This window comes from Ranitomeya variabilis, chromosome 2 (genome assembly GCF_051348905.1).
Source record: "Ranitomeya variabilis isolate aRanVar5 chromosome 2, aRanVar5.hap1, whole genome shotgun sequence".
Classification (NCBI taxonomy): Eukaryota; Metazoa; Chordata; class Amphibia; order Anura; family Dendrobatidae; genus Ranitomeya; species Ranitomeya variabilis.
The window spans coordinates 300,831,505-300,854,726 of NC_135233.1; the positions used below are offsets into that span (position 1 = coordinate 300,831,505).

Below are 23,222 nucleotides of genomic sequence, written 5' to 3' on the forward strand. Positions count from 1 at the left end.
TCACCTTCGATTTTGGGGGTGACAGGTTCCCTTTTAAGGAAATCTGTCGGCAGGTTTTTGCTATGTAATCTGAGGGCAACATGAAGTAGGGGCTGAGACATTGATTTCAGTGATGAGTCGGTTATTAGGCTGTGTGATGTGATTTCAATACAATGAGTTCTTTATCAGCAGGAGATTATCACTACAGGACTACAGCTCTTGTGCCTTCTGGACAAATCCCGCCCCCAGCACAGAGAGCCAATACTGAAAGTAGTCCTCTGATGAAAGCACCTACCATGGGCATGTGATTGAAAAAGTAGTCTGATGAAGGCCACACCTCTTAAATGAAAGAGGACCTCTAACCATGTCAAAATAGCCATTTTTTGCTCTTACTTTATTCTTGCTGCTCCCCTGAGTTCTTGTTTTTCATCTTTAAATTTGCCATATGGTTCCAGATTCAGTCACCTTATTATTTAGTTTTAAATTATTAACAGGAGAAAATGTACTTATTTATTCCAAAGAGCCACTGGCTTTCAGTCATGGGGTGAGCATGGCTTGGCTACAGTCACCAATCAGAGTAATGCAAGCACACCCTGACACTATAATGGACAGATCACTGTGCACTGATGCTCTGTGGAGCTGGCTGTCAGTTAAAGTCCCGGGTCGTACTTTCAGTCGCCGCTCACAGTATAGTGAGCAGTGCTGTGAGCGGTGACTGTCACCAATCTGTGCACACCCCCATGACTGAAAGCTGACGTCTCCCAGTTATTTTTCTCTCGGTAGCTGTACTTTCAATAAAGCATCCAGACATCATTAGAATGCTATTTACCTGTGGATTTACCCTATGCAGTTAAATAGCGATTTCGGAAGTGCATTGTTCCCTTTAAAACAAATGTGCAAAAAAAGTTTCAATTTTTGTCACAGGCATACTTTGTAATGTAAGACGGTTGCAATTAAAATGTAAAAAAAATGGCAATTTTATTTTCTAAAAAAAAAATCTTATTTTTCTACTCATGTGCAATTTTTTAGTGCAATATCGGAAGCCAAATCAGTAAATGTTTTCACATAAGAATAGAAGCCAATAGGACACAGTTGTAAAACAACATGGGCTGAGCAAGAAAATATCTATAAGGATTAGAAAGAAGAATGTAGCAACTGATTTATGCTAGTTCACTGAAAAGATTGACATAGAATTAGAATTGGCCCTCTGTAGATAAAGAAACTAAAATGTCAAAGATGAGAAGAAAGGAGCAAAGACATTGTGACTTTGCAAAATGCAGGTCATTGTCAACTTAAGGAAACTCAACTTTACAAAAAAAGATATTGTGAAAATCAAAGTGTAAAGATCAAAGAGGGTGTTAGAATAAAGGGGAGAATGTATGATGGCGTCAAGCCTTGTCATTCACTGTTTAATTTCAAAGGAAGTTAAAGCCATGATTAGGATCTCCTGGAGGTGATCGTGTGGGGCTCGGATAAAGGAAAAGATACTTGATGAAAGTACTTGATTGTAGTTAGGTTCTTCCCTTGTACTTGTAGGTCGGATCCCTGGTGTTATATCAGTCCACAATTATGTTGTGATAGAGTTGAAGATTCTGGAGAAATACCGAAATTGAAATCTTATGGATCCAACTCTTTTTTGAGTGCTAAAAATCCTATAAAATCACACACTGCCAAAACCATGAGTGTGATGGGTAAGCTGTGAGACAGGGTAGTCAGGAGGTCTGAGGTCAGATACCAAAAGGGCTCATAGTACAGAGGGGTAAGAAAAAGGCATGGTCGGATTTTAGTCCAGGGTCAAATCCCAGGAGGGTACTTCAAGACCAGGGAGCACAACAAATGGATAGTCAGAGGCAAAGTCCAGGGTCAGATACCTGAAGTCAGGAGGGATAATCCACAGGAATAGTCACAACAAATCATCGGTCAGCAACAAGATTAAGGTCAGATACAGAGCAAACACACACACCTGTCTAAGCAAAGCTGCAACGGACACTGGACTGCAAACAGCAACCCAGCTAGATAGCTTGCATATAATTAAAGACAGGAGGCACCTGGTGAAATGCCCATAGGCTAGCCCAGATTGAGCAGCAGGGCTGTCGATCAAAGTGCTGACAGCCCAGCATGCCCCAGGATCGAATTGGATAACTGGATGACAGTCACTCACAAAACCTATTGGTAATCAAAGAAAACAATCATTTCATTAAACGAGTTAATGTATCAGGGGCCTCAAGCCATTGTTCTCCCAGCCACTAGTCTCATTGTGTAGATGGGGATAGTAGACACAGCAGAGCCATCGCCACGGGTGGTCTCACATGCAGTCCCAGTTGATGGGTTCAGCCTGAGGAATATACCTCCACGAACGCACAGTTAGCTTTGAGGGAAGGGTGTGAACACTTCTGCCCATTTTAGAGGCTGATCCCAGGGACAGAGGCCAATAATCCACATCTTTAATGAGTGGAATTACGCAGAAGGATGAGGAGCTATTGCTGAAGTCCTGGTGCCCATGTATGGATGGCCTATGGACTTTAGAGATCGGTTGCTGGCTGGGCAGGATACGCGTGCTATGGTTGAGGGATTTGTCATCTTGAGTAACTTCCTTAAGGACTGTTGCTGCTGGATACATGTGCTTCGATCGTGTTATTTGTCATCTGGAGGAGTGTGAACTGTAACTATAGACTATACTGGCAGGAGTTATGAAATCTGTGGACCAACCAAAAGTTGGTAGACAGTACCGCCTGGTACGGGGCAGTGGGACTACCAGCCCAGGGGAGTGGATCTTGTGGACTGGGGGCAATGTATTTCGGCCATCTACCAGGAGTTGTTGTAAAACCATGGACGTAAGGAATAAAAAATAGCTACATCGTTAACCTGCCTAGGTGATGATTACAACCCACAGCCTCAGATCTTCGAAGTGCACAATTCAAGTGTAGCCTCAATCAGGTGAGATAATGGTCATACATTAATGACATTTTGTGTGGTGAACAAAATGGTAACAGTAGAGTCATGGTGAAGTATTAGCAATAGTACATGCTGTTGAACACTCAGTTTGATCAGAGTTTCATCACAGTATTATCTGATTCTCTCGGTTCTGTCAGTTTGTGGAAGTCGGACTGCACTCACATGTGATCTAAGTGCAGTCCAATGGTTTCCATGGACTCATTGACTTTGATGGCCTAGTGTGATCTGATTTAAGGATGCAAAGCATGCATGCTGCAATTTTTTCCTCCGAAAAAAAAAATCGGACTTGTGCATGGCCCCATAAACTAACCCAAAAAAAGAAAAAAATCCAGCTTCCAAAAACTTAAAAATTTATTAAGGATAAAATGCAAAGTCCAGTCCAATAAATTACATAGTGGAGAGTAGCAAGAAATGCGTTTCGAACAATGGTATGTTCTTTCTTAAAGCTTTGAGAAAGAACATACCATTGTTTGAAACACGTTGCTTGCTACTCTCCACTATGTAATTTATTGGACTGGACTTTGCATTTTATCCTTAATAAATTTGTAAGTTTTTGGAAGCTGGATTTTTTTCTTTTTTTGGATTACTTTGCTCACGTGATAACTACACGATATCCGTGCTTCCCCACAACACATGCCAACAGGTGAGCTGGTATATATTTTTTTCTTTTTTCTGCCCCATAAACTAACATTGGTCCGTGTGCTATCTGATGCTTTGTTGGAGATCTGTGGTGTTTGTATATATGAGTCCGGTGCTTGGTCCTATTCAGTGATTGACAGCTGTCTCTGCATGCACTCATGCGGGAAGACGGTCAATCACTAGTAGGACCGCCCACTGGACCCTTATGCTACAAACACCAGGGATTTCAATTAATAAAATGTAAGGTTTATTACAATTATTCCCATAAAATGTTGTATATATCAATCTGATCATCTCCTCCTGCTCTATAACAGCCTGCCTGCAGATCAGAGAACATTTTCAACCTGAAACGTTCCCTTTAAATGTATATTAAAAATAATCTATCAACAGGATGTACTCCTAGAATAGATATGTCAGCATTCTAATAACTTTTCCCCCCATCCCTTTATTATGAAATGTTGCTTGCTGCAGTTATTGTAAAGATAAAATGTGACCTTGGCGCACCATCCATGGACTAGTCAGAGGACAGTCATCTCGGCATGCTTGACAATCCAGAGAGCGGCGGGGCGGAGAAGTATGAAGATCCTGTACCACAAGCACTGAATGGGAAACATTATGTAGATGACAATGGCATCAAGTGATGGAGGGAGCAGAGAATACTAGTAAAGGAAGAAACAAGTGTGACAATCAGTAAAACTGTCACATAACTTGTAACTTTTCAGTCAGCTATTTTAATGAGATGCCAGGCATGGAAATGCTCTACGTTTCATGTATTTGTGCTGTAAATGTTATGTGTGAAGGGCTGGCACAGATCTGACATTTTTAAGTGTGAATATGGATGTTGGTTTTGGACCATGCCATAAACCACAAATTGCACTAAGGAAAGAAGCTCTGTTTGTCTAAGGGAAAGGATGTTTGACCTGCTTAAGAAAAGGAAAATGACACATTTTATTGTGCATGGGTGAAAATAGTGAACATCATAGTGAGGAAATGAGGACCATCACTAGGAAAACTAACTATTACTTCTACAAAAGCTCATGATGGTCCTTTCATCTGAGAATAAAGACTATAAGGCTATGTGCACACGTCAGGATTTTGTCAGGATTTTTCATCAGGATTTGTAGCCAAAACCAGGAGTGGAACAATTAGAGGAAAAGTATAGTAGAAACATATGCTCCAATTCTGCATTTATCACCAACTCCTGGTTTTGGCTACAAATCCTGATGAAAAATCCTGACAAAATCCTGACAAAATCCTAACAAAATCCTGACGTGTGCACATAGCCTTAGAATTATTTTGTCAGGATTTTGTCAGGATTTTTCATCAGGATTTGTAGCCAAAACCAGGAGTGGAACAATTAGAGGAAAAGTATAATAGAAACATATGCACCACTTCTGTATTTATCACCCACTCCTGGTTTTGGCTACAAAACCTGAGGAAAAAGCCTGACAAACTCCTGACAAAATCCTGAGAAAATCCTGACAAAATCCTGACGTGTGCACATACCCTAATACATATTCCAGATGATTAATATCTCAAATACTATCTAAAATATTGCCTTAAACCCTTTTCTGCAAAAGCACATAGATGACGTCCTGGAGGAGTGTAACTTACCACATCAGGATGTGCATGCAACTGCTTCCTCTGCATCTCCAGCAGTTCAACCTCTCAGATGCTGTAGACAATGGTGACAGTAGCGTCTAAGGAGTTTACCCGCAGAAGAACAATTCTCTCTGTTAGAACATGGTCCCCCACAGTATGATTGGCAGGTGATGATGGGTTGTTATGATAACAAGAGGCCTAACAATGACCTCCAAGTCAGCCTTGTATTTTAGTTTATGCCTTCCTGCTGGTTTCTGACATCTAATTGGCTGCATCCCAGGGTTGCCAATTGTCCAAAAATTCCAGGAAAGTCTGTAAACATAAGTAAAGAAATAAAAATAAAAAAAGACTGCAATAAATCTAAGACATCAAAATGGTAAATTTCCTTTATGGGACTAAAAATTATTGTGAAAAATGTTTAATTTAAAAAAGGTTAAAAATATTTATTTGTTTAAAGTCTCCAAAAATACTCATATTTGGTATTAACATGTTTATATAAGGAACACTGTATAAAAGAAAATGAAAAATAATGCAGGAATTGCTGTTTTTGTTTATGCTCTCTCGCAAAAAATGACTTAAAAAGTGACCCAAAAATATGCATGCCAAAATAGTACTAATGGAAAAGCACATTTCGTTTACTGAAAAACCCTCACGCAGCTCATTCTACAGAAAATAAGGTTTTATAGGTCTTTGTATATGGCAATTAATTTATTTTATGCAAAAGTAGTAAAACCTAAAAACAATAAGTAATTTGGGTATCTTTATTATCACATCGACCAACATAATTATATAGTTACAGAGGACCTTAGGTGAAGAGGACTTTTCACCAAATTTTTCATATTGAACTGGACACAGCTAGGCTCTCTATGATGGGTTTTATCAGATAGTTTTCACTGTAGGCATGTACTTCTTCCCCCTGTATGATGCTGACCAATGACAAGCGGGCAACAACACTCAAAGAAGAACACTCCCCCAACATGACTCACACTGTTTTTTTAAATGAAAAAAAATGTAATATAACTCAGCATCAACATATGATTATAAAATATTGGTCCCTTTATTATAATCTGTTTAGTTTCTTTGTGCTGGAAAATTGAGATAAACAATAAGCATGCAAAGAATTTGGGAAATATAGTTTGTGTAATGGGATTAACAACTTTCTCTGTGATAGGAAACAGAGGCTTTTTATTAATGCAGCACACCCTAATTGGGTGCCAGTTAATAATGGACTACCCCAAGGGTCGTAACTGGGCCATCTTCTTTTTATTATATTTAATAAGGGCATAAAGAGTTAAGGATACTTTTTTGTATATGATATTTAACTATGTAAAATAATCAACAGGGAGATTTGGGGAAGCTGGTAGAGAAATGGCAAATAAAATTTAATGTGGATACATGTAATTTGATGAGCACCCTATCATTACTCCATTATTAAAGAAACCCTCTCTCGATCCATCCTGCACAAATAACTACAGACCAGTCTCCAACCTCCCTTTCATCTCTAAACTCTTGGAGCGCCTGGTCTACTCCCGCCTTACCGGTTACCTCGCCACTCACTCCTAGACCCTTCACAGTCCGGATTCCACCCCCTACATTTGACAGAAACTGCACTCATCAAAGTGACCAATGATCTTCTGACAGCAAAGTGTCATGGTGACCACTCTGCTCATTCTTCTCGACCTCTCTGCAGCTTTTGACACTGTTGACCCCCATCTCCTACTCTCTAGGCTCCAGTCACTGGGCATTAAGGATACTGCCCTCTTCTGGTTCTCGTCCTATCTTTCTGACCGCTCCTTCAGTGTATCGTTCGTTGGCTCCACTTCGTCCCCTCTTCCTCTCACTGTTGGGGTACCTCAGGGCTCAGTCCTTGGCTCACTTCTCTTCTCTCTCTACATGGCCCCAATTGGACAGACCATCAACAGATTTGGCTTTCAGTACCATCTTTATGCCGATGACACAAAACTATATACGTCATCCCCTGACCTTACTCTCGCTGTACTACAGAACGCCACTGACTGTCTGTCTGCAGTCTCCAACATCATGTCCGCCCTCTATCTGAAACTCAACCTCTCCAAAACTGAACTTCTTCGGCTCTCACCGTCTACTAACCTCCCTAAATCTGACATTTCCCTCTCCGTGGGTGGCACCATAATAACACCCCGGCAGCAGGCGCACTGTCTGGGTGTTACGTTTGACACAAATCTCCTTCACTTCCCATTTACAATCTCTCTCCGCTTACACTTTAAGAACATCTCTAGAATCCGCCCTTTTGTCATCATGGAAACAAAAAAATCCTCACTGTTGCATTGATCCTCATTGTAGATTGTAAGCTCTCACAAGTAGGGTCGTCTTATTTCGCTTTAATTATTGTATTGTTAACGTTGTTACTTATGACTTGCGTTTGAAACTGTTAAACTGTAAAGCGCTGCATAATATTTTGGCGCTTTATAAATAAATATTATTATTATTATTAGAGAATACTAAATGTAAAATTATGTATTAAATAATAGAACACTATATGGGGATATCGGTGGATGGTAAACTCAACTTTATTGACCAGTGCCAGGCAAATAAAAAAATGGGATGCATTAACCCCTTAACGACCGCAGATACGCCTTTTAACAGCGGTAGTTAAGGGTACTTAAACCACAGCACCGTTAATTTACGATGCTGTGAAAAAAGTGTATAGAGCCCCCCAGAGTCCGATTTTCCCTGTATCCGAGACCCCAGAGAACATGATTCGGGTCGGTTTTGATATCACCATAATTACCATATAACGGCGGCAAAAAAAAAAAGGGCCAGTTTTGCATTTAATTTCTCTCGTGCCGTGCCCCCCACGGTACTTATGTACCGAAAAAGCTGTCCCCCGGTCCCCCTCCTTCTCCAGCAGAAAGAAAATGGCGGGTGCATGTGTAGTGCGCCCGCCAAGATCTGTCGGCCGGCACCCAGCTACTGGGTTTTGAAAATGATTGGAGTTGTTTTTTACCGACCCCCGGGGTTGCGATCGCCCTGTATAACAGCGATAGCAAAAAAAAAAGGCAGATTTTGCATTTTCTCTCCCCTCTGATGTGATCGCACATCAGAACGGAGAGAAATAGGGACCCCCGAGCCCCCCATGGTACCTTATGTACCGGAAAAGCTGTCCCCCGGTCCCCGGCCCCTCTTCTTCTCCGACAGAAAGAAAATGACGGGTGCATGCGCAGTACACCTGCCAAGATCTGCCGGCTAGCACCCGGCAACCAATGAGAATTTTTTCATTGGCTGCTGGATTTTGATTACTGTAATAGATCCTATCACAGTGATCAAAACCCCTAATATTTGATAAACATGGCAGCACTTGGGCTGTACCTCTCTTTTCTGTCCTTGTAGTTGGTCTGGGAGAGAAGAGAGAGAGACTACAGTTGAAGTGCTGCCCTGTCTGGCTGCCGTCACACTAGCAGTATTTGGTCAGTATTTTACATCAGGATTTGTAAGCCAAAACTAGGAGTGGAACAAATAGAGGAAAAGTATAATAGAAACATATGCACCACTTCTGCATTTATCACCCACTCCTGGTTTTGGCTTACAAATACTGAGGTAAAATACTGACCAAATACTGCTAGTGTGACGGCAGCCTCAGAATGATAAAACATAATTTCTGCATCCGCAAGCATCCCATTTACCCACCCCTATTCTCCGTAATCCCTGCATCATCAGCAGAGGATTATAAAAAAACAACTTTTTTAAATAATTGTTTTCTTTTTTTTAATAATTTTTTCTTTTTAATATATATTTTTTCTTCTAATATTTTTTTGATCATTGTTTTTATTCTAATAATTTTTTTAAAATATTTTTTTTTATAATTTTTTTTTTTTAGAATTTTTTAGGGTTAGGGTTACACATATTATGATTAGGGTTAGCAGAGGAAATAAAATGGCCTGCAGAAGTTTCAGCACGGAGCAAGCTTACAGCCTGCTTTGCTCTGGCAGTGAAACAGAATCTGCCACTGAAGCTGAGCAGTTTTCAGACAGTGACGACTACTCTTCCTCCATGGGATCCCCCGGCCCGATGGTAGCGGAGTCGGTCGTCACTGCTGATGCTTCAGAGGCAGGACCAAGTACCGCAGTCCCCCCACCGCTGTGGTATAATGACACCTCATTTTCCCCTCAAATTCACCCTTTTTCTGCAGTCCCTGGAATAAGAGCAAATGTCACCAATTTTATCCCCATTGATTTTTTCCAAATTTTCATTAGCCCCCCGAAGTCCTGCAATTAATCATCCACCAAACAAACTTATATGCCCGACAATACAGTACAGACCAAAAGTTTGGACACACCTTCTCATTTAAAGATTTTTCTGTATTTTCATGACTATGAAAATTGTACATTTACACTGCAAAGCAGTCATCAAAGCAGAAGGTGGCTACTTTGAAGAACCTAGAATATAAGACATAATTTCAGTTGTTTCACACTTTTTTGTTAAGTGTATAATTCCACATGTGTTAATTCATAGTTTTGATGCCTTCAGTGTGAATGTACAATTTTCATAGTCATGAAAATATAGAAAAATCTTTAAATGAGAAGGGGGTGTCCAAACTTTTGATCTGTACTATATATTTCCCAAAAACCCACTGCCTTTCATTCCCGTTCCTGGATCCCCACAAATGTCCCCGAAATAAAAAAATTCTTAGGCCTTACCCTGAATATGAGTTTGGTGAAAAAAAAAACCACACTCTGCTCTTACTGGCCAACAAAAGCTGTCCACACCACCCCTTTATTTGCAGCCATCATGTCCTGAGTCCGTTACGAAGCCCTGATGAGATTCCTCCACTTCAGTGACAATTCCCAAGAACTGACCCCAACTACGATCAGCTAAATAAATTGAGACCCCTAATTTCCTTCCTAAAAACTTCATATCTAAAATTCCTATACCCCAGAGCAAAATGTGGCAGTCGACGAGTCCTTGATGCGCTACAAGGGCCATCTATCATTCCGCCAATTTATCCCCTCCAAGTGTGCCAAATACGGCATAAAATTATACAAAACTTGCGAGAGCTCATCAGGGTACACTTCCACCTTCCTAATTTACGAAGGTAGGGACCGCCAAATAAACCCCCCAAACTGCCCCCCGACAATTGGCATCCCAGGCAAAATTGTATGGGAACTAATGACGCCCTTTCTCCATCAAGGGTACCATGTGTATATGGACAATTATTACACAAGCATCCCCCTATATAAATCCCTCCATGCTGCAAATACAGGGGCCTGTGGGACAGTCAGGAAAAACAGAGTGGGGTTTTCGTCACAGTTGGTGTCCAGACGTTTGGAGAGGGTGGGCATCATTCTTACTCCCAAGTGACCAACTTCTTACAGTGAAGTGGAATGACAGGAAGGATGTCTACATGCTGACCACACTGCATGTGGACACCACTGTGTCGGTCAGAGAGAGGGGTGCCACGAGGTACAAGGAAATCCGGTCAGCGTCACAGACTATAACAAATATATAGGTGGCGTAGACTTGTCAGACCAGGTTCTGCAACTATACCTGGTCAAGTGGAAAACCAGAGCCTGGTACAAAAAGGTGGCAATCTACCTTATTCAAACTGCCACATACAACAGCTTTGTCCTGTATAAAAAGTCCCAAGGACCACTTACGTTCCTTCACTTTCAGGAAAAAATTGTAGAGAGCCTCATATTTGAGTCAATAGCACAGGGGGAAGCCTTCGACTCTGAGGCTTCCTGGAGACTTGTAGAGCGCCATTGTCACGGGGGCTACAGCTGATTACCTGGGCCCTTGCGATATCCCTCAGACTAGGGAAAACCCTGTCTGTCCCTCTCCCAGAATTTACACTGATGGTGTGCTTGTCTGGGCCGCCAGGCCTGACCCTGACTCCTGTTTCAGCCCTATGCTGAAACCTCCACCCGCCACCCAGTGATTAGACCACACACCAACCCCCACAGAAAGCACAGACAGGGAAAACTAAAAAACGCACCACGCCGCAGACACACAGGAAAACACTATAATGTGCACAGGGCAAAACAAACACAAATATAGGAAGGAGAAATATGACAAAGGATAATACACCACCAGATACAATATTTCTTCTCCTAGACCACCACTCCAGACCGAGATCACCAGGCACAAGACACAAGCTATAATCGGCGACGCCCAAAGTCCAGAATGACTATTTAAAGGCCACGGGCGTGACCCAGCCTCCAACCAGATTACCAGCTAGATTAACCCCGGACAACCTGGATAAAATCTAGCCGGCGCCACTGAGCGTATAGTGGACGAATGTGGAATTACCGCTGTCTGTCGGACGCCCTAGTGTGAATAGCGTCTGACATGACAGCCATTTTCCTCATCCTGTCCCTGTCACTCCCACCCAAAGGTATCCTCAAAAAAGATGCTGAGTTTGCCAAAAGCATGGCAGATGGAGTGATTCCCAGTTCTATTGCCCCACATGCCCATCCCAACCAGGCCTTTGTATCTCCCCCTGTTTTGAGACCTACCACACCACCTACAATTATTAGTTTGTTTGTTTTTTTCAATCATTTTTACTTTCTGCTTAGTGACCCCAGTAGAACAATTTGGAACAATTAATAAAGAATATTTTAATTAGTAGATCCCATTTTACCCCATTTCGCAATTAATTCCAGAACTTGATCAATCCCATACCAAACTACTATCCCAACGAATTGTCGTCCACGTGCCCACATCTGTACATCCCAGAGTATGGACCCCACAAATGTTCTTGAAAAGTCAGGTCATCTGAAAATAATTTCTAGGACTTGATTACTCAGTCACAAACATTTTTGACCATTTATCTAACTTTGACTGTTTTTACGACTGTCTTGCTACACAAAACTTTAGCTTCCATTTATATTACTTATATTTATGTTGGTGATACGGGCATGATCATTTTATTAGAGGATTTCTAAAAATGAGGAAGTTCCGTACTTATACACTATGGGCTTTACTTTATGGTTCTTGCCGAACCCCTGGTTCCAAACAATACTTTCTATAGAGAACTGGTTGTTTTGTGCATATAGCGGTTCTGACCTTGGCGGGTGGGAGCTTGCTATGGTGTACCACGTCTATGGCACATTTGTCTCTCATATAGGGATTGATGGAGCTAAAAAGACGTTGTACGACCAGTCTATGAAAAGGGTCTACCATTCCAGCCCAGCTGGTGTTCTTTCATCTTTGGAACAAACTCAGCTTTGCCACATAGTTGGCTGCATTTTCCTCCACATTTTGCCCTTCATTCCAGTGCAGTTTATTCTTCCTGCTACAATATACGCAAATGCGGGACAACTGTTTGGTTAGCATCCCATCACATCAAAAAAACGCATATACAGATAAAAACAATCCCACCGGAGCATCTACTATATTATCGCCTGATCTAACATCAAACCGCTATCTCTGATCGTTCTTATGCACATAATTTACAGCATAATAGAACAAAAAGAGTCCCGTTGGTAAAATGTAAACAAACAATCCCCCACCTATCACTGCAAAGCATTTCCAGTCGTCATAGATACAGCCACTCCCATAGGCGTGTATCTACAATCCCCAGTCCAATCATAGTGAAGCACAATATGTCACATGATGGCGCTCTCCTGATACACAGAGCTGTGCATGTCATAGTTCTCCTGCGGCTTCAAAAGGGGTCGCAAGGATCCATGCTGCATTGCTGCGTTAGAACACTGTGTACTGTGCTTGAAAAAGGTCTCTGGACCGAAACGTCGCCACAGGAGGCAGAATAAAATGTAACATTTAATCTTCACTACATTTTGAGGCGCTGTTTTTTTTATTTATCTGGTTATCAAATACTGCCGGTGTGACGGCAGCCCATGGATACCCCATATTTTGGGATAAACCACTGTTTGGGCCCATGGCAGAGCTCGGAAGGAGCACTGTTTGACTTTTCAATGCAAAATTGGCTGGAAATGAGATAGGATGCCATGTCTCGTTTGGAGAGCACCTGATGTGCCTAAACATTAAAATCCCCCACAAGTGATGCCATGTTGGAAAGTAGACCCCCTAAGGAACTTATCTAGATGTGTGGTGAGCACTTTGAACCCCCAACTGCTTCACAGAAGTTTATAATGTAGACCCGTAAAAATAAAAAATCTTATTTTTTTCACAAAAAAGATTTTTTTAGCCCCCAGTTTTGTATTTTCCCAAGGGTAACAGGAGAAATTAGACCCCAAAAGTTGTTGTCCAATTTGTCCTGAGTACGCTGATACCCCATATGTGGGAGAAAACTACTGTTTGGGCACATAGCAGAGCTCGGAAGGGAAGAAATGGTGATTTGGAATGCAGACTTTGATGGAATAGTCTGTGGGCATCACGTTGCTTTTGCAGAGCCCTTGATGTACCTAAACAGTAGAAACCCCCCACAAGTGACCCCATATTGGAAAATAGACTCCCAAGGAACTTATCTAGATTGTGGTGAGCACTTTGAACCCCCAAGTGTTTCACTAAAGTTTATAACACAGAGCCGTGAAAATAAAAAAGCTTTTTTTTCCACAAAAATGATATTTTAGCCCCCAGTTTTGTATTTTCCCAAGGGTAACAAGAGAAATTGGACCCCAAAAGTTGTTGTCCAATTTGTCCTGAGTACGCTGATACCCCATATGTGGGAGAAAACTACTGTTTGGGCACATAGCAGAGCTCGGAAGGGAAGAAATGGTGATTTGGAATGCAGACTTTGATGGAATAGTCTGTGGGCATCACGTTGCTTTTGCAGAGCCCTTGATGTACCTAAACAGTAGAAACCCCCCACAAGTGACCCCATATTGGAAACTAGACTCCCAAGGAACATCTAGATTGTGGTGAGCACTTTGAACCCCCAAGTGTTTCACTAAAGTTTATAACACAGAGCCGTGAAAATAAAAAAGCTTTTTTTTCCACAAAAATGATATTTTAGCCCCCAGTTTTGTATTTTCCCATGGGTAACAGGAGAAATTGGACCCCAAAAGTTATTGTACAATTTGTCCTGACTACGCTGATACCCCATATGTGGGGGTAAACCACTGTTTGGGCGCACGGCAGAGCTCTGAAGGGAAGGAGCACTGTTTTACTTTTTCAATGCAGAATTGTGTGGATTAAGATCGGATGTCATGTTGCGTTTGCAGAGCCCCTGGTGTGCCTAAACAGTGGAAACCTCCCAATTCTAACTCCAACCCTAACCCCAACACACCCCTAAGCCTAATCCCAACCCTAACCACACCCCTAACCCCCACACACCCCTAATCCTAAACCTAACCACAGTCTTATCCCAAACACACCCCTAACCATAATTCCAACCCCAACACACCCCTAACCCTAATCCCAACTCTAACCATACCCCTAACCCTGACACACCCCTAACCCAACCGTAAATGTAATCCAAACCCTAACCCCAACTCTAGCCCCAATCCTAACTTTAGCCCCAACCCTAACTTTAGCCCCAACTCTAACCCTAACTTTAGCCCCAACCAAAACCCTAACTTTAGCCCCAACCCTAACCCTAACCATAATGGGAAAATGGAAATAAATACATTTTTTATTTTATTATTTTTCCCTAAGGCGGTGATAATGGGGGGTTTGATTTACTTTTTATAGCTGGTTTTTATAGCGCATTTTTATGTTTGGCAGCCGTCACACACTAAAAGACGCTTTTTATTGCAAAAAATATTTTTTGCATTACCACATTCTGAGAGCTATAATTTTTCCATATTTTGGTCCACAGAGTCATGTGAGGTCTTGTTTTTTGTGGGACGAGTTGACGTTTTTATTAGTTTCATTTACGGGCACATGACATTTTTTGATAGCTTTTTATTCTGATTTTTCTAAGGCAGAATGAACAAAAACCAGCAATTTGTGAATTTCTTTTGGGGGCGCGTTTATACCGTTCCACGTTTGGTAAAATTGATAAAGCAGCTTTATTCTTCGGGTCAGTACGATTATAACGATACCTCATTTATATCTTTTTTATGTTTTGGCGCTTTTATACAATAAAAACTATTTTATAGAAAAAATAATTATTTTTGCATCGCTTTATTCTGAGGGCAATAACTTTTTTTTATTTTTGCTGATGACGCTATATGGTGGCTCGTTTTTTGCAGGACAAGATGATGTTTTCGGTGGTACAATGTTTATTTATCCAACAAAGTGTTAATCCGCACAGCGGGGAAGCTCACTCAGTGCACAGGTAATTGCATGAACTGATGCTGCAAGCATGTATACAGCAGTCTCCGTGAGCCGGGGTGCCACTCTGTAGAAAATAGCCACAATGGATACAAATTGAAAGGAACGGATGACACTCACCGGTTAAAAAACTTCTTTATTCTGATACTTTAAAACGTCGGTGTCCATTCCACTCCTGCTCCCATCCTCCCGACGCCGATGTTTTAAAGTATTGGAATAAAGAAGTTTTTTAACCGGTGAGTGCCATCTGTTCCTTTCAATTCAATACAATGTTTATTTATATCTGTCTTTTTGATTGCGTGTTATTCCACTTTTTGTTCGGCGGTATGATGATAAAGCATTGTTTTTTGCTTAGTTTTTTTTTTTACGGTGTTCACTGAAGGGGTTAACTAGAGGGACAGTTTTATAGGTCGGGTGGTTACGGACGCGGCTATACTAAATATGTGTACTTTTTTTTTTAATTTACATAAAGAAATGTATTTATTTAGAACAATATATTTTTCTTATATTTATTTAGGATTTTTTTTTCTTTTTTTTTTTTAACACATGTATTTTTTATTAACTTTTTTACTTTGTCCCAGTGTGGGACATCATGGTAAAGTGTCAGATCGCTGATCTGACACTTTGCAATGCACTGTGTCAGATCAGCGATCTGACAGACAGTGCTGCAGGCTTGCCGGTGCCTGCTCTGAGCAGGCGCTTGCAAGCCACCTCCCTGCAGGACCTGGAAGGAGCCCCACAGCCATCTTGGATCCTGGGCCTGCAGGGAGGAGGACGGAGGAGATGGGATGCTTCCCTATGCCGCCGGAATGCTGTGATAATTTTTATAGCAGTGTTCCGGGGGTTAATGTGCCGGGAGCGGTCCGTGACCGCTCTTGGCACATGGTGCCGGATGTCAGCTGTGATAATCAGCTGACACGCCACGATAGGCCGCGCTCCCCCTGTGAGCACAGCTGATCGCATTAAATGTAGTATCCCGTCGGTGGTCATATGAGCACATACCTCAACGGGATAGTACGTCTAATGTCAGAAAAGGGTTAAACACACTGAGTATACACAGTGTGAATGGAACACAGAAAACCAAACCCAGGTACTACTCAGAAATGCACAGGGAAAGGATTGCATACTCAGCTAACCACCGAGAGGTACAGGAACAGTATTACCAGCTCAGCTAACGGACGAGGGGTAGAGGGAAGGTAAGTACCAGCTCAGCCAACCACCAAGGTGTACAGGGACAATAGGAAGTGTACCCTGTTAGAACCACTGCGAAAGAACACGTGGGTTGAACTTGTTCTGTGGTGCAATACCCTGTTAACGCCACAGAGAAGTATAGCATACACATGGGACGGAAACAGATAGCAAAAATGCACAGTCAGCACGAACACGCAGCAAACCTCCTCTCCGGAGGTGCCAGAATTCTAATGGCACAGGGCCAGCCCTGAACACTTGCTGACACATATCACTGACGTCCCACTGGTAGCTGATATGGTAGAAACCGCACAGACAGAGAGGTAGCATATTCACCAAACACAAGTGACGCTAGTACCCCCGCGTGCTTCTCTGAAATCCCTTTATGCACCAGGCTCCACCCCAAACACTCACACCCAGTCGGACGGGGTGTCCCCGTGAGCCAATCTGGAGCTGCCACATCACCAGAGCAGAAAGCATCCGAGTACCAAAGACAAGGCGCCACATCACGGACATGCTCAGTAAGGTGATTTCTGGACTTAGACTCCAGAGAGTGGGGCTGCCTCTGTATACCACTGGTTACCATAGACTTTAACTGGAGAGCCAGCAGTAACCACACATATAACAGGAGCCTGAGCAAGATACTGGGACCAACATCTGTGCCAAGCAGCAGACCCAGTGACTGGAACTGTATGGGAGACCAGAGCAACAAACAGTTCCTGTGATACATCCCACCTGGCAGGGAAGTACTGGCCTCTAACAGCTAGTGTGTTGATTTTTGTAGTATATTCTTTTTTAACTGAGCACTTCTCGCAGCAGCCTATGGTGTTTTTAAGAAAGAGCTGGATTCTGCCTGCTCTTAAATTTGTAGGCTTTCAGCCCGGGAGAGGCATATAAGGATAGGGTCCCATCAAAGGGATACACCTTTTCTCGGGTGGTGGGCTCTCATAAATTTGCCAATTTGTGTGCTAAGTACTTCATTTTTAAAATATTTTCCCTAGTAGTAATGAAGTTCCAATTTCATATATTCAATGTTATAGCATTTCAGAGTGCAGCTGGATTTTCTTGGTTACAGTTTAGAAATAATGCTCAGATGTGCAGATGAAAAATCTGATCAGTCATGCCCACAAAATGAGGATGTGATGGGCTCCTCATACACATTGTGTGTTAGTCTATACTGCAGATGGGTGAAAATGGTCCAGAATAAACCATGAGGCATCCATTATGTCCAAATCAGTGTTTTTTGCTCTGTGGCCTTCTAGTGTTAGCAAAACTCCAAATGTGCAATATAGAAAACCATTGCATTGGAAAATAATTCTTAAAAATTCTGTATTGCCCTCTAAAATCCCAATAATCTAGACAAAAGCCTTAATGCTGCAATGGAATTATACAACATGTGCAGTGGTGTAAGTTCTGCACACTCATCCTTTCTGTGTGGTCTGGTCTGATTTGTGTTCTCCTACTTCTTCAATGACATATCAAAGTCACGGGTTGGCTTCATTAATATTCAAAGCAGAGTTTCCTTCTGAAACTCAACTGGTGGGGTGGCTTTCTAGTTATCTCCATAAGACTTTATTGAAAGGTTTCGTTCACTTCCTCTTTAAACTGGAACACAGGCAAACCGAGTACAAGCAATTATTATGATTTTTCTTTACAGAGAAGCCTTTGGAGTGAACATTAGGTAGTCAGTTTGAGACGATTCCATAGGGTATCTAAAAATGCCTCAGCAGGGATTGCGTAGGGATAATGAAGCCTGTTACTCCCCAGGTTCAGAAAGGCTGTGAGAAATAAATACAAGCTTTGGAGCAGTGACTTTAGGGATCACAGAAAGTTCTGAATTTACAAACTCATGTTACAATGATTCTAGGAATCCAGATCCACCATCCCCATGATCCAACCGGAAATTACACTATTTTAAAATAATGTCTATACATGTTAACAATGTGCTGCATGAGAGTTTTAATTCTTATTTTAGGCTAGTTAGGAATGTAATTATGATGGAGAGTGTCTATGTATATGTAGCCAAATATCTATTCTTCTCTTTCATTAGGCAACGGAGGACACATGGCACAGCCATCATACTCATGCTCTAACACTGGAGCATACTATTAATAATGTATATCTTTATGGCTGTAGCCTATCTTAAAATTTACATAAAAATAAGGGAAGATTAGAGTTTTTGGTAGCCAATTAGCTTTTTTCTTATTTTTTTTTATGTATTTTTTTTTATTTTATAGTCAAAATATTGTGCTACTTATTGTTTAGAATTTTCAACATCTCCACTGCCTGGCCTGATGGTTTCCGGAACTCAGCTTCATTGCATTTGCCATTTATTACAGTGGCATGTAAAAGTTTGGGCACCCCTGGCCAAAATTACTGTTATTATGAACAGATAAGCAAGTTGAAGGTAAATGATCTTTAAAAGGTCTAAAGTTAAATATGACATATTTCCATTTGTATTTTAGTGAAAAAAATATATTGTCATTTTTTACATTTTTAAAATTACAAAAAGGAAAATGGGCTGGTGCAAAGGATGGGCACCCTTGGAAATCTTTGTGCTCAGATAACTTTGACCAAGGTTTCAGACCTTAATTAGCCTGTTAGGGTTATGGCTTGTTCACAATCTTTCTTAGGAAAACCCAGGCTATATATAGCTATATAAAAACCCAACCTCCTCCAACCCTGTGCCAGAAAACAACAGCCATGGGTTCTTCTAAGCAGCTGCCTAACACTCTGAAAATGAAAATGGTGGAGGCTCACAATGCAGCAGAAGGCTATAAGGAGATGGAAAAGCTTTTAAGTTTCCCTTTCCGCAGTTCGAAATGTAATTAAGAAATGACAATTAAGGCCGGTTTCACACGTCAGTGGCTCCGGCATGTGTGGTGACAGTTTTCTCACGTACCGGAGACACTGACTCACGTAGACACATTAAAATAAATGTGTGTATCTGCACATGTCAGCGTGTTTTCATGGACCGTGTGTCCGTTTGCAAAACATGGAGACATGTCAGTGTTCGTGGGAGCGCACGGATCACACGGACCCATTAAAGTTAATGGGGCCGTGTAAACACGTACCGCACACGGATGCTGTCCGTGTGCCATCCGTGTGCTGTCCGTGTGCGTTTTTCCTGTCATAGGGTTAAAGTTGTAAAAATTGTTGCAATACACGGACACGGACAGCAAATGGACAGCACACGGATCCCACACGGATGGCCTAAGTGACCACACGGACACGGATAACTCCGGTACCGTTTTCTCTGGTACCGGAATTATCTGGACATGTGAGACTGGCCTAACAGGAACAGTGGGGGTCAAGATAAGGTCTGGAAGACCATGCAAAATTTCAGTGAGATCTGCTCGAAGGATTGCTAGAGAGGCAAATCAAAACCCCCACTTGACTGCTAAAGACCTTCAAATGATTTAGCAGACTCTGGAGTTGTATTACATTTTTCTACTGTACAGAGACACCTTCACAAATATGGCCTTCATTTTGGAAACAAGTCCTGTGGACTGACAAGGTTAACCCCTTTCTGACATATGACGTACTATCCCGTCGAGGTGGGGTGGGCCCGTATGACCACCGACGAGATAGTACGTCAAATGCGATCGGCCACGCTCACGGGGGGAGCGCGGCCGATCGCGGCTGGGTGTCAGCTGACTATCGCAACTGACATCCGGCACTATGTGCCAGGAGCGGTCACGGACCGCCCCTGGCACATTAACCCCCGGAACACCACGATCAAACATGATCACAGTGTTCCAGCAGTATAGGGAAGCATCGCGCAGGGAGGGGGCTCCCTGCGTGCTTCCCTGAGACCCTCGGAGCAACGCGATGTGATCGCGTTGCTCCGAGGGTCTCCTACTTCCTTCTCCCTGCAGGCCCGGGATCCAAAATGGCTGCGGGGCTACATCCGGGTCCTGCAGGGAGGTGGCTTACCAGCGCCTGCTCAGAGCAAGCGCTGGTAAGCCTGCAGCCCTGCATATCAGATCGCTGATCTGACACAGTGCTGTGCAAAGTGTCAGATCAGCGATCTGACACTATAACATGATGCCCCCCTGGAGCAATGTTAGGGTAAGTTCACACAGGACTTTTTTGCTGCGTATTTTTGCTGCGTTTTTTTATGCTAATTTAGGTGCGTTTTTTTGGTGCGTATTTGGTGCGTTTTTTGGGTAAGTTCACACAGGACTTTTTTGCTGCGCATTTTTGCTGCGTATTTTTGCTGCGTTTTTTATGCCAATTTTCAGCTGCTTATAGATGCGTTTTTTGTGCTGTTTTGGTGCATTTTTTTGTCTATTTGTGCATGATAATAAAGTTGAGTGACCCCAGTGGAGCTTAGCATTGCCTTCATCCCAGCGGGGAAACAATTTACGACGAATTACATGCCATGCATCTGCCTTTTTTTGACGATCACTGTAGTTTGGGCAAGCTACATCCCAAATTACAGGTATTGCTTCCACCTTGGAAAAATAAATGAAAAAGTAATTACCAAATGCAAGATGAAATGAAGCCAACATTCATGACAAGGAAGATACAAACATACACATGCAGAACACATGAACATGTACATAACAGCACATGAGCATCGCAAAGTGTACCATTGCAAACAATCGGATAGATAGATATATCACAAATTAAAAAAAAAAATTACCTCCATGATTAGTTGGGAAACATTAATGCTCATCCTCCTATACCAAGACATGGCTAACACCTCACTACCAGAAACTCCCTCACAATAGATCACAATCAGGACACCTCACAATGGCTCTTCACACCTTACAATGGCTCACAATGGCTCTTCACACCTCACTAACCACACCCCTAAGCTCTTGGCTGTGAGATCACTTCCTGCTGGCCATGATTTTTCTGCACAAAAAACGCAGCAAATAATGCTACATGCGTTTTTGCTGCGATTTTGCAGCGTTTTTTCCATCACCCATTCAAGTCAATGGGTGAAAAAACGCTGCAAAAACGCAGCAAAAACGCTGAAAGAAGTGACATGCCCTATGTCCAAAAAAACGCAGCAAAGCAGAAAATACTGATCAAACAAAAACCCAATGTGTGTGCATGAGATTTCTGAAATCTCATAGGCTTTGCTGGTACTGTAAAAAGCAGCTGAAAATTAGCATAAAAAAACACAGCAAAATAGTGTGAAAAAAAAAAAAATCATAAATAAAGAAAAAAAAAAATATTGTTCCCATAAATACATTTCTTTAGCTAAATAAAAAAAAACAATAAAAGTACATATTTAGTATCGCCGCATCCGTAACGACCCCACCTATAAAAGTGTCCCACTAGTTAACCCCTTCAGTGAACGCGGTAAAAAAAAACGAGGCAAAAAACAACGCTTTATTATCATACCGCCAAATAAAAAGTGGAATAACATGCGATCAAAAATACGGATATAAATAACCATGGTACCTCTGAAAACATCATCTTGTCCCTCAAAAAACGAGCCACCATACAGTGTCATCGAAAAAAATTAAAAAGTTATAGTCCTCAGAATAAATCGATGCAAAAATAATTATTTTTTATATCGTATAAAAGCGCCAAAACATAAAAAAATTATATAAATGAGGTATCGCTGTAATCGTACTGACCCGAAGAATAAAACTGCTTTATCAATTTTACGAAACGCGGAACACTATAAATGTTCCCCCCCCCCCAAAGAAATTCTTGAATAGCTGGTTTTTGGTCATTCTACCTCACAAAAATCAGAATAAAAAGCGATCAAAAAATGTCACATGCCCAAAAATGGTACCAATAAAAAACAACAACTCGTCCCGCAACAAACAAGACCTCACATGACTCTGTGGACCAAAGTATGGAAAAATTATAGCTCTCAAAATGTGGAGACGCAAAAACTATTTTTTGCAAAAAAAAGCGTCTTTTAGTGTGTGACAGCTGCCAATCATAAAAATCCACTAAACAACTCGCTATAAAAGTAAATCAAACCCCCTTCATCACCCCCTTAGTTAGGGAAAAATAATAAAATTAAAAAAATGTATATATTTCCATTTTCCCATCAGGGTTAGGGTTAGGGCTAGGGTTGAGGTTAGAGTTGGGGTTAGGGTTGGGGCTAGGGTTAGGGCTAGGGTTAGGGTTAGGACTAGGGTTAGGGTTGGGGTTAGGGTTAGGGTTGGGACTAGGGTTAGGGTTGGGGTTAGGGCTACAGTTAGGGTTGGAGCTAAAGTTAGGGTTAGGGTTGGGGCTAAATTTAGCGTTAGGGTTGGGGCTAAAGTTAGGGTTAGGGTTTGGATTACATTTACGGTTGGGATTAGGGTTAGGGGTGTGTTTGGGTTAGGGTTTCAGTTAGAATTGGGGGTTTCCACTCTTTAGGCACATCAGGGGCTCTCCAAACGCGATATGGCGTCTGATCTCAATTCCAGCCAATTCTGCGATGAAAAAGTAAAACAGTGCTCCTTCCCTTCCGAGCTCTCCCGTGCACCCAAACAGGGGTTTACCCCAACATATGGGGTATCAGTGTACTCAGGACAAATTGGACAACAAGTTTTGGGGTCCAATTTCTCTTGTTACCTTTGGGAAAATAAAAATTTGGGGGGCTAAAAAAACATTTTTGTGGGAAAAAATGATTTTTTTATTTTCACGGCTCTGTGTTATAAACTAGTGAAACATTGGGGGTTCAAAGTTCTCACAACACATCTAGATAAGTTCCACGGTGGGTC

General features: G+C 41.9%; 1 long non-coding RNA gene across 2 annotated transcripts; it reads right to left on the bottom strand.

Moving 5' to 3' along the window:
- Nucleotides 1-1,380: 1,380 nt before the first annotated feature.
- Nucleotides 1,381-21,306, bottom strand: LOC143809362 (uncharacterized). 2 transcript variants are annotated; one of them, XR_013222238.1, is made up of 3 exons: nt 21,188-21,306; nt 5,188-5,487; nt 1,381-1,571 (listed from the first exon to the last, which is right to left on the bottom strand). It is a non-coding gene; the product is annotated as an uncharacterized LOC143809362 (long non-coding RNA). The 2 variants fall into 2 exon arrangements; XR_013222237.1 differs by lacking the exon at nt 1,381-1,571 and adding an exon at nt 4,037-4,172.
- Between the last annotated feature and the right edge of the window lie 1,916 nt (nt 21,307-23,222).